Here is a 12,731-nt window from a genome sequence, read left to right as displayed (position 1 = left end):
TTGGCTGGTTTCTATTAAATGCACTAAGTGGATGCAACTTTAATTGGTAACATGAAGCAATGCCTTCTAAAGCCATAGAGGACCAAGTGGTGGTGGGGCGCACGCCTTTATAATCCCAGCACTCAGGAGGAGGCAGAGGCAAGTGGATCTCTGTGAGTTCCAGGCCAGCCTGGTCTAAAGTTCTGGGACAGTCCGGGGTACACAAACAATAACTGTCTATGGGTGGGGAGCGGGAGGGGGGGGGATTTCGTAGTTTACAAAGCACTGCCGTATGATTTGGGGGCAAGGCTTGTTTTGGTGTTTGGTTTTTCCAGGTATGGTTTCTCTGTGTAGCCTTGGCTGACCTGGACTCACTTTGAAGACCAGGCTGGCCGGCATTAAAGGCGTGCGCCACCAAGCCTGGCTTCTTTTCCTTTCTTTTACATGAAGTAGAAGCTGATTACTGGTGAAGAATGAAGGTAGAATCAGCAGGTAATTTGGACTTCACCCCAGAACGCTGCTGCCGCCTAATCTCTGCCCCCAGCTGGCGTTCCTCACAGCAAAACTTTCTCTCTCGGGCGGAAGGAACCTTTAAATTCAAATGTTGCTGTCTTAATCAGCCAATCATAAACACTCTCTAAGGGCTCGGCTATGACCGGAGAAAGCCCGCTGAGGCCACACCTCTAGGCGAAGCGCATCTTTTAAAGGGGGTACTTCCACCTAGGCGAAGAGTTTCCATTGGTTAGAAGTGAACCGTTTGGGAGGGGGGAAAAAAAGCCACAGTGTGCGCTTTGGACTTTAGTCTTTTTCCTGTTCAGCCTGGTCTTTCAGGCTTATCCTGTTTTGAGCTCAAGTTAAGCAATCTGATATTACTGAAGACGCTGTGGTCTAGCAGCCGACAGAAAGATCCGGTATGGGAGATTATTTTGCATATAGCCACATAAGTAATGTGTGTCGTTGGGTAAGTGGCTTCATTTTAAGCCTCCGTCCCCATAACTGTAAAAATGATACTTAACATTTCATTGTTTTGTTTTGCTTTGTTTTGTTTTTTTTTGTTTTGTTTTGTTTTGTTTTTATAAGGGCTAGAGATAATGCCCGGCGCAGCACCTGTATGTTGAGTTCGTCAATGGTCTTTGCTCACGCTTTCTAAATTTCTGTGAGAGCAGAGTTCTGGTCAGCCAGGGCTGCATAATGTGACCCTGTCTCAAAAAAAAAAAAAAAAAAAAAAACAGAACCAGAACCCACCACAGTAAATTTCCATGAGGAGCCTGCTGCAGCAGCGCACACCTCGAACTCACAGCACTCCACCTGCTGGGATTAAAAGTGTGCCACCATGCCCAGCGTTATTTATGTATTATTAATGAGACCGTCTCACTGTGTTCTAGCCCAGCCTTGGCTTGGGTACTGAGATTACAGGCAGGCACCGCCTTTCTCAGCCTCCTGAATTTCCACAGAGAGAACACCTAACTCCTGATATGCCAAGGGTTGGCTGCCCAACTAGATACAGAGCACAAGGTTGTCAATGCTCCAGGACGCTGAGGACTGGGGGCGGGGTGGGGAGGGGCTTAAGCTGCCCTTACTGCCAATTTGCACTGCTGACAGCCTATGAGTTTTTGGTTCCTTTGACCTCAGTGGTGAGGTTCGAATCTACAAATCCAGCTGTTCTTCTGGTCTTACAGCCCTCTGCAGAAGTCAGCCTCGGGTTCTCCTTGGCCCCACCTGTCCTTCCTCTGGTGTATTATAATTCAAGATGCCTGTTGTCTCTGAGACACAGGTGCCAGGATTAAGGACTGTAAAGAGGATATTAGAGTGGCTTTTAGCTGTGGTCCAGCTAGTCCAACAACGGCCATCAAAGAACCCAGCCCAGGAGGCTGGCTGTCTCAGCTGGTCTCAGCGTATGTCAGAATCCCGAAGGTATAGCCTCTCATGCCCGTGAGGGACTGTCTCAAGAGCAGGCTACATGAACTGACCAGCGAGAGTGAGGGCAAGCAAGCCAACAGTGAAAGCTTCCTTCTTCCATCTCCTTTGTTTTTTTTTGTTTTTCATTTTTTGGTTTTTCAAGATAGAGTTTCTCTGTGTAGCCCTGGCTGTCCTTGGACTCACTATGTAGACCAGGCTGGCCTCCAACTCACAGCGATCCGCCTGCCTCTGCCTCCCGAGTGCTGGGATTAAAAGTGTGCGCCAACTCACCAGGCTCCATCTCCTTTATATAGGCTGCCAGGAGGAGTGGTCCAGATTTAGGGTGAGCCTTCCTACTTCATGTGATCCAAGTAACCAAAGCCCTCACAGGTCGGTCTGTTCAGCCAGAGTCTGGCTGACAGCCAAGAACGGCCAGTACTCACAGTCTCAGCCACACCAGTTACCCTTGTCAAAAGACTTTCTTTTTAAATTTAAATGTTGTTGTTGTTGTTGGTGGTGGTTTGTTTTGTTTTGTTTTGTTTTGTTTTTTGAGACAGGGTTTCCTGTGTAACAACTCTGGCTGTCCTGGAACTCTCTCTATAGACTAGGCTTGGCCTTGAACTCAGAGCGATCTGCTTGCATCTGCCTTCCAGGTGCTGGGATTAAAGGTGTGCACTACTACAACCCAGCTTAAAAGTAATTTTTTTAATAAAAAAATCAAAGCCTGAATAAAGTTCAAAAATCATATAATTATTTCAAAAACTTTCCAGTTCTCAAAAGCATAAATTAGACTGGTGGTGGTGCACACCTTTAATCCCAGCACTCGAGAGTCAGAGGCAGGCAGATCTTTGAGTTCAAGGCCAGCCTGGCCTAAAGAGAGAGTTCCAGGACAGCCAGGGATACACAGAGAAACCCTGTCTCAACTACCCACCCAGAAAAAAAAAAAAAAAGACAAAAACGTGTTAGTTGTAATGTGCTTCCCTAGCAGGGAGGCACTGTGATCATGGAGTCGGCTTTTCAGGAGGATGTGCATGCTTTGTGCTCCAGTGTGCGGATCCCTGAGTAGTCTCCACACTCAGAAGCTCAGGGTGACCATCCGTGGTAGTGGGGTTCCCACATTCCCAGTGAAAAGAACTGTAGTGTCTGTCTGTCATTCGCTTGATTAAAAACTATTAGGCAGAGCTGGACATGGTGGCACATGCCTTTAATCCCGGTGCAGGGGACCGAGGAAGGTGCATCTCTGAGCTTGATGCCAGCCTGGTCTTCATGTTGAGTTCTAGGTCAGCCAGGGTTGCCTAGTGAGACCCTTTCTCAAGAACACGCCTCTGGAGGGCTCGCCCTGCGTGTGATCACTGCCACCGCAGAATGTCAACACCCACCACCCAGACAGGTTAAAAAAGCCAAAGGGGCCAAATAATCAAGAAAGGCAAGGTCGCCCCAGATGTGGTGGCTGTCACCTGTCAGTCCCAGCACTGGGGAAACTGAGGCAGAAGGATCACTGAGAGTTGGAGGGCGGTCTGGGCTACAGTAGAAGACTTCATTAGGCAGGAGAGAGGAAGGAAAGTTATGCTGCAGGCCTGGAGAGATGGCTAGCAGTTAAGACTGCTCTTGCAGGGGATCTGAGTTCAAATCCCAGCACTCACTTGGCAGATCACGCCTCTCTGTAAATCCATGATCTGACACCCTCACACAGGCTCACATGCAGGCAAAACACCAATGCACATAATATCAAAATAAATGATTTTTAAAATTTTATTTTTAAAGAAAGAAAGTCAGGTTGCAGGGCTGTCCCAAGAGTTGAAGAGAGAGACAGGCAGACGACGCAGAGAGCTCCCACAGTGTTGGGTGTGTTCTTCAGCCGTTAGTTTATCTCTGCAGATTGCATCTGTTTATTTATGTGTGTATATGTGTGTACACACACACACGTGCCATGGTCATATATGGAGATAAGAGGACAACGTCACTGAACCTGAGATTTCTGCAAGAGCAGTAAGTTCTCTGGACTACTGAGCCCCGAGCCAAGCTTCCTCCCCCTTTTTTGTTTTTGTTTGTTTGTTTTGTTTTTGTTTTTTTGTTTTTGTTTTGAGACAGGCTCTCTCTATGTAGCCTCACTCTCATGGTTGAGTCCTGAAACTCACTTATGCAGACCAGGTTGGCCTCAGACTCACAAAGACAGGCCTGGCACTGCCTCCGTATCTTGAGTGCTAGGATTAAAGATGTGTGCTATCACTCTAGGCTCAACCGGCTTCCTTTTTGTTGTTGTTGTTGTTTATTTTTGTTTTGGGGTGGGTTTTTGGCTTTTTGAGACAGGGTTTTTCCATGTATCCTTGGCTGTTCTAGACTCATTTTGTGGACCAGGCTAGCCCACCTCAAACTCACAGAGATCCACGTGCCTCTGCCTCCCAGAATGCTGGGAGTAAAGGCTTGCGCCACCACACCCATCTTCAGCCTGTTTTTTTTATACAGCCCAGGACCACTTGCCCAGAGTTGACCCTCCCACATCAATCATTAGTCAAGACATAACTCCACAAATCTGCCTACGGGCCAATATTATGGAAGTATTTTCTCAATTAAGATTCCCTCTTCCCAGAGATGTGTCTGGGTTTGTGTCAAGTTGACACAAAACCCAACCAGAACAATATTGTAAAATAAATTATGATCCTCAGCTCCAAAAGTGTATATTATTTGCTTGCATCCATAGAACATTCTAGAACTAATGTGACAGAAAACCTATCAGTGGTTTCCTGGCATCGTACTGGTGTACTATGGGTTCCAACCCATTAATAAAAGAAAGAAAGAAACTAGTGATTCTAGTGTGAAGAGAGAATAAAATGTTGCCACTAACACCCCCTTCAATGAGAGACAGAGTTGTGCATACCTGTATTCCTCCTGCTCCAGACCAGGAAGACCATGATGTGTTCAAGCACCAGCATGAGTTCCACAGCACCAGAAAGAAACAACTGAAGAAGATGGACTGGAGAGATGGCTGCAGAGGACTGGAGAGAGAGATGAAAAAATTTAAAAAATTTAAAAAAAAAAGAAAAGAAAAAAAGAAAAAAAGCTGGGCAATGGTGGCTCACACCTTTAATCTCAGCACTTGGAACGCAGAGGCAGGCTGATTGCTGTGAGTTTGAGGCCAGCCTGGTCTACAAAGTGAGTCCAGGACAGCCAAGGCTACACAGAGAAACCCTGTCTCGAAAAACCAAAAAAAAAAAAAAAAAAAAAAAAAAAAAGAAAAGAGAGAGAGAGAGAGAGAGATGGCTGCAGGTGAACGAGAGAGATGGCTCAGTGGTTCAAAGCCCTGGCTGATCCTCCAGAGGACCCAGGTTTGATTCCCAGCACCAACATTGCAGCTCACAGCTATCTATAAAACTCCAGTTCCAGGGAATCAATGCCTCTCTCTGGTTCCGCAAGCGATGGGCACTCACAAAGGCACAGAGACACAAGCAGGCAGAAACACCCCACACACACGTAAAATAAATCAATCTTTTTAAAAGAAGCAAAAGAAGACAAGCTCGTTAGACTGAGGAACAAGTGGGAAAGTTCAAGATAGTGTCACTTTTACCAAGGAGCCACAAAACCCCACTGCAGTGCTGGACCTGGGGAGTCCATCCTCACTCTGGGACCCTCTTTTAAATCTTGTTACCACTCTCTATGCTTCTGGGGGGCAGTAATAAGAGGTGTTGAAATGTATCGCTCTGTGGCATTTGATTCTTGGGTAGGACTTTCTTTCAAGCATTAGAGAGAGAGAGAGAGAGAGAGAGAGAGAGAGAGAGAGAGAGAGAGAGAGAGAGAGATTGCTTTTTAAATTTTTGTTTTGTGGGACTGGAGAGATGGCTCAGAGGTTAAGAGCGCTGGCTGCTCTTCCTAAAGGTCCTGAGTTCAATTCTCAGTAACCGCATGATGGCTCACAGCCATCTATAATGAGATCTGGTGCCCTCTTCTGACAGGCATGCCGAACACTGTATACATAATAAATAAATAAGTCTTTTTAAAACATTGTTTTGTGTGAACATGTGCAGGTGCGGTCATGCTCGGCCACACGTGAGGGCATCAAAAGACAATTTGCGGGAGCCGGTTCTCTGCTCCCACTGTGTGGGTCGGAGGGAGCAAACTCAGGCCATTGGGTTTAGTGACCAGCTCCTTTACCTGCTGAGCTATCTGGTCTGGGCAGCATTTTCTGTTTTTATTTTATTTTACTTATTTATTTATTTATTTATTTATTTATTTATTTATTTTGAGACAGGGTTTCTCTGTGTAGTCTTGGCTGTCCTAGACTCATTTTGTAGACCAGGCTGGCCTGGAACTCAGCAATCGGCCTTGCCTCTGCCTCCCGAGTCCTGGGATTAAAGGCGTGCGACACCACACCCGCCTAGCCTCACCTTCTAAATGCTGGGATTATAGGCGTGCAGCACCATACTCAGCAGGTTCAAAGACTCATGACCCAACCCTTGAAAGAGCAAATGGACCCAGTCCCAAGTCCTGCTCTGGGCCAAGGCACAGAAGAGGGGCTTCAGGCAGCTCCCCACATCACCAGTCTGGAGTGGATAGGTTGTCCCTGGGAGGTGACCCTTCTCCTCAGCGTCCACATATCAGAATACACAGACTACAATTACTGGAGTCAGCCAAGGGGCTGGGCCTTCTCCATGGGCCTCAGGGGCTAACCAGCCTGGATCTGCCTTTCCCAGTTGGAAGGTGGGATTTCCTGAGGTTGAGAAACGTGTGGGTCTCCGCCCTGTGCCTGTGTGGTGTTGGTGGGGCCCACACGTGTCTAGTCTTCTCCGGACAAGCAGTACCACGATGGTGTGCTACAGTGAGCCGCCAGGGGGATGCAATCTCTGGAGCCAAAGCCTGTGTTTATCTAGGCCTACATCCCAGCCTAGGCTCAGGCCTTAGAGGAGAAACTTCCTGGCCTCAGGATTTCCTTTAAGTACATGGGACCCAAAGAGTTCAAAGGGTCGTTGTAATAATTAATCATTGTCGTCAGTGACATGGGTTTAACTCCTGCTGTGAAATTCAGAGGTTTGGCCCATTCATGGAAAATTACTACCGACAGTTACAAAGGGAGGCCACATAGCACTCCCCAACCCCCCTGCCCCCCCACCCCCCACCCCCCCACCTTCGGTTGAAGAAGACACAGTAGAAATGAAAAAAAGGGAGAGTCTGGGCTGTGGGTCACTCAGTTGTTAGAACATACACCAATACATGGGGTTGGCATGCAGCACTGACTAAAACCAGGTGCTATGGCAAACGCCTATGAGGCTCCTGAGTTGGAGGTCAGCCCGAGCTACAGGTCAAGACCCTATGTCAAGGAAAAGAAAGAGGGCTGGGAATATAGCTTAGCATGCGTGAGGCATTAGGTGCAACTCCAGAGAGAGAGACAGAGACAGAGACAGAGGCAGAGACAGAGGCAGAGAGACAGAAACAGGCAGAGAGGCAGAGGCAGAAACAGAGACAGGCAGAGAGACATAGGCAGAGGCAGAGAGACAGAGGAGTAAGAGAGACAGAGGCAAAGAGACACAGAGGTAGAGACAGAGGCAGAGACAGAGATGGGCAGAGAAACAGAGACAGAGGAGAAAGAGGGAGGAGGATGCTGAGGATAGAGCACCTGCCTTCCTGCTCAGGAGCCTGGAGTTCAGCCCTCAACAGCCAACAAGAAAGCAAGCTGGGTGTACGGTGCACACCTGTAATCCCAGCACTGGGAGGCAGAGGGACACAGAGCAGCTCAAGGTTAGCTTGGCTACCTAAGGAGTTCATAGCCAGCCTAGTCTGTAGGAGACTCTGTCTCAAGGGGGAGGGGACAAAGGAATTCAGGGTGGAGAAAAGAAAATAAGATCTGGGGGATATATAGCTCAGAGAAAGAGCAGCTGCCCAGCCCTGCACCCTTGGCCCTGGATTCGAGCCCCTGAATGGGAAAAAGAAAACAAAATGAAAGGCTTATGTAGCAAGAATCTTGCTTTGTTAAAAAAAAAAAAAAAAAAAACAGTTATAGCTGGGTATGGTGGTGGCACACGCCTTTAATCCTGGCACTCGGGAGGCAGAGGCAGGCGGATCTCTGTGAGTTTGACACCAGCCTGGTCAACAAAGGGAGTCTAGGACAGCCAGGCCTTGGTTTCACAGAGAAACTCTGTCTCAAAAAACAAAAACAGTAGCAAACAAACAAAACACCCAGGTCTGTTGGGAATATGTTGTTTTTTTTTTACCCAGGAGTGGGGCTATGGGGCTGCTTCAGATTGTCCACAGCAGCTGACTATGATTTGTCTCATGCTCTAGGAGGTGCATGGTTTTGCCATTTGGAGCTCTGGGGACTCTTGAGAGGGTATTTTTTTAAAAGGCCAGAAGGGGCTGGAGAGATGGCTTAGAGGTTAAGAGCACTGTCTGCCCTTCCAAAGGTCCTGACTTCAATCCCCGGGAGCTACATAGTGGCTCACAACCATCTACAATGAGCTCTGGTGCCCTCTTCTGGCCTGCAGGTGTACATGCAGGCAAAACATCGTATACATAATTGAAAACAAAAAAAATTTTTTTAAGTGCCAGAAACTGGAGAGAAGCAACAGCTGCTGCTGCTCCCCCTGCCGCGCTTTTCCTAGTTCCTGGTTGCTGGTTGGAGATACCTACCAACAAAGATTGGACTTGCCCCAGGAAAGAGTCTACCCTCCCCTCCCCTCTCTCCTTCTTTCTCTCCTACCTAGTGTTGGAAGGTTGGAAGGGATTGGGGTAGAGAAGGCTGGTAGGTAAAAGGACCCAATAAAGTATCAAAAAACAAAACAAAACAAACAACAACAACAACAAAAAAAAAAAACTTCAACTACGGGCTTATGAGTGTACTGTCGAAAGTTCAGCTTAATTTAAGTTTGTTTGTTGAGACAGGGTTTCTCTATATAGCCCTGACCGTCCTGGAACCTTGGCACATATTCTGTAGCATTTTCCACTGAGACAAAACAGTCCACCTTACAGGGAAGCTCCTTCGACACCTTCAGGAGGTTCCTGAAACTGGCCAGACTCGGTAGCCTCCAGGAAGTTCCTGAAACTGAAACTGGCTACTAGACTCAGTAGGCTCCTTCCTTCTTCCCAAGAGTAAACAAGCCAAGCTGCTGAGAGTCACTCCCGGACCAGTCAAACTGTAAAGCAGACTCTGAGACCAGCCAAGCAGCCTGGAAGAGGTTTAGACCAACTGAGGCGCCTGGAAAGGAAACTTAACTGCCCAACCTGTTGAGCTGCGTGCAGGCTGAGCGCTGTGCTCACGATTCCTAGCTTTTGTGACCTGTCACCCATGCTGGTGTGGGCTTTGGTGATCCAGCTGTCTTTGAGTAATTTCTGCTCCGGTAAGTAACCCTTCACCTATACTCATGTTAAGTGGCCTCAAAGTCACTGGCTCGCCGGGTGGTGGTGGCGCACGCTTTTAATCCTAGCACTCGGGAGGCAGAGGCAGGCGGATCGCTGTGAGTTCAAGACCAGCCTGATCTACAAAGTGACTCTAGGACAGCCAAGGCTACACAGAGAAACCCTGTCTCGAAAAAAAAAAAAAAAACTCACTGGCTCACTGAGTTGGACTTTGGTGGTGTCTGTACTTTGGACTCCTGTGGGCTTATTCACCTGTGGGGTGAATAAATGTGTGTGTTGTATGTTCCTGGGGAAAGTCTTGTCATACAATAGCACACACCAAGAGCTTAATAAATGGCAGGAGTAAACTAACCGGCCGCTGCAGCAGCAATAGCTTTACTGGGTGACTTTGATCTGGCCACTTAACTTCTGTAAACTTCACATCCTTTGAGGAGTGCCTGTAGTAATAAATTATTTTTCTAAATTGTTTTGCTAACCAAAAGAGAATAACATATGTAAAGGAAATTTCCTAATTTCCCAGGAAGGACACTAATGCGGGGGTGGCTGCTCTTGCTGGTAAACTACCAGTCCAGAGCACCCGCTGTCAGGATAAAGAACCTTCTAAGCCCTTGCAGGTGGCTTAGAGCATCGAGGATGTCAGTGCAGGCAGCCATGTGGGCAGACCCTAGAGCTCTTCCCCAAGCACAGCCAAGAGACCCAGAAGTTGAAGAGGGCTCTGGAAACGCTTCCTGCCTGGTGCAGCCTGCCCCCTAGTGGACAAGAGTGGATAAACCTACGTTTTTGGGGGGCGTCCAGGCGCAAACCACCCTCCACAGTGTCTGCACAGCTCCAGTTCCACGAACCTGCCTGTGGAGTTTGTGAGGTACGTTGTGGCATGACTTTGGAAGCAGTAGTCTCATGGTGGCGATTTCTCATGGGTGGTTAACCAAGACTCGGGGGGTGTTGCTGTCTCCTGATGGTTAATGGGGATGGCCGGGGCGGGCTCTCTGGCTGTCTTTAAACCTTCAAAGGGGAACAATATGATTTGCGTGTAGCTCGTTGATAGCCCAGAGATTCATCTCCAGCTTGTTTATTTGTTTGGGCACCTGACCCATACTAAGCAAGTGGTCTGCCAATGAGCCACAGCCCCAGTCTGTTTGAGGGCGGGAGGTGGGGGGACGGGGAGGTCAAGTGGTCTGACTTTTATATTCCACTTTCTTTAGTCATCAAATACAGGCTGTTCTGGGAAGCCAGTGACCTTGGCAGCAGCTCAGGTGGACTTAGAGAAGGCGACACTGCTAAGAACACTGACCACGTGTGGGACGGGCAAGTTCAGCTTCCGCCCCACCCACCCAACCCCCCTCCTTGAAAACTGGTGCTGATCACAGAACCATGTGCAGTGTGCAAGCGAGCTCCTTGGCTTCCCTTGGCTCTTCCTGAAGCAAACAAAGGAGGATTATGGGTAGACCCAGCCACAGCCTCGGCAGTTGAGTGTGAAGTATTTGTATCTGGGGGGCGCTGGAGAGATGGCTCAATGGTTGAAAGCACTGGCTGCTCTTTGAAAGGACCCAGGTTCAATTCCTAGCACCCACATGGCATCTAACAAACTGTAACTCAGGTTCCAGAGGATCTGACTCTCTCACATACACATACGAGCAGAACACCAATGTGCATTCCTGTCTTTCCTCTCCTCTCTCTTGTCACCACTTAGTCAAGCCTTTGTGGCCCCCAGGGCGGCCCAGTGCAGAGCCTCACCCTCTCAGAGCCTGAGCACCCGGCTTCCCTTCCTTTGTGGTGCTGGAGTTGCGGGACCTGTTTACGATGACCAGTTATAAGCACAAGAACTCCAGAAGCATCCAGGGCCCTGCGCGTCACTCTTCATCCCAGCTGTGTCCCAGAGGCCTTGTTCCTACTTAGATCCAGACGCCTGGTAAGGTGGGCTGTCAATGGGCCGGAGAGATGGCTCAGAGCTTAAGAGCGCTGACTGCTCTTCCAGAGGTCCTGAGTTCAATTCCCAGCAACCACATGGTGGCTCACAACCATCTATAATGAGATCTGATGCCCTCTTCTGGCCTGCAGGTGTACATGCTCTGTATATAATAATAAATAAATAAATCTTTAAAAAAAAAGATGGGCTGTCAAGACTCTTCTCTCCACTTTCTGGACATAGGAGCTAAGAGGCCCCAGGAGGCAGCCATAGCTTGTAGTTCAATGCAACTTTTATGGACAAGTGTGAGGTCTCGGACTGAAGAAGCAATTAAGAGCACATACTGCTTTTTGGTTTTATTTTATTTTATTTTATTTTGAGACAGGGTTTCTCTGTGTAGCCCTGGCTGTCCTGGACTCGCTTTGTAGACCAGGCTGACCTCGAACTCGCAATGCTCTGCCTCCCCGAGTGCTGCAGTTACAGGCGTGTGCCACCACACCCATGTTGCACGTACTGCTCTTGCAGAGGACCCGTGTTCAATTCGCACATCAGGAGACTCACAATAATCTGTAACTCCAAGAACCCAATGCCCTCTTCCGGCCTCTGAGGTCGCCCGCGCTGGTGTGAGCGTTGCTACACACAGACACAAACACATACATGAAATTAAAAAAAAAAAAAGGGTATCAGCCGTGGTGGTGCACGCCTTTAATCCCAGCACTCAGGAGGCAGAGGCAGGCGGATCGCTGTGAGTTCGAGGCCAGCCTGGTCTACAAAGCGAGTCCGGGACAGCCAAGGCTACACAGAGAAACCCTGTCTCAAAAAACAAAAAAACAAACAAAACAAAAAGAAGAGGAAAAACCAACGTGTGTGTGTGTGTGTGGTGTGTGGTGTGTGTGTGTGTGTGTGTGTGTGTGTGTGTGTGTGTGTCTTAGTGTAAGTATTTGTATCTTGGAGCTGGAGAGATGACTCAGTGGCTAAAACACTGGCTGCTCTTTGAAAGGACACAGGTTCGACTCCCGGCAACCACACGGCATCTCACAGCTGACTATAACTCTAGTTTCAGAGGACATGAGACTCTCACACACACACACAGAACACCAATGTACATAAAATAAATGTACATGAAATAAAAATACATAAATCAATTTTTTGTTGTTTTTTCTTTTTGTTTCGTTTTTTCATTTTTTTTAAAGATTTTTTATTTACTGATCAAGTACAGTGTTCTGCCCACATGTACACCTGCACACCAGAAGAGGGCACCAAATCTCATTATAGATGGCTGTGAGCCACCATGTGGTTGCTGGGAATTGAACTCAGGACCTTTGGAAGAAGAGACAGTGCTCGTTACCTCTGAGCCATCTCTCCAGCCCCTTTTTGTTTGTTTTTCAAGAGAGGGTTTCTCTATGTAGCCTTGGCTGTCGCGGACTTGCTTTGTAGACCAGGCTGGCCTCGAACTCACAGAGCTCTGCCTGCCTCTGCCTCCCCGAGTGCTGGGATTACAGTCATGCGCCACTGCGCCCGGCTCATACATGTTTATATTTACATAATTTTTCTTAGTATGGTGGTTTTTCTGCATCTATGTTAGTGTGCCACATACCACAGT

This window comes from Acomys minous, assembly GCF_964271855.1.
Source record: "Acomys minous genome assembly, chromosome: 6".
Classification (NCBI taxonomy): domain Eukaryota; kingdom Metazoa; phylum Chordata; class Mammalia; order Rodentia; family Muridae; genus Acomys; species Acomys minous.
Note: the sequence above shows the minus strand (reverse complement) of the source record.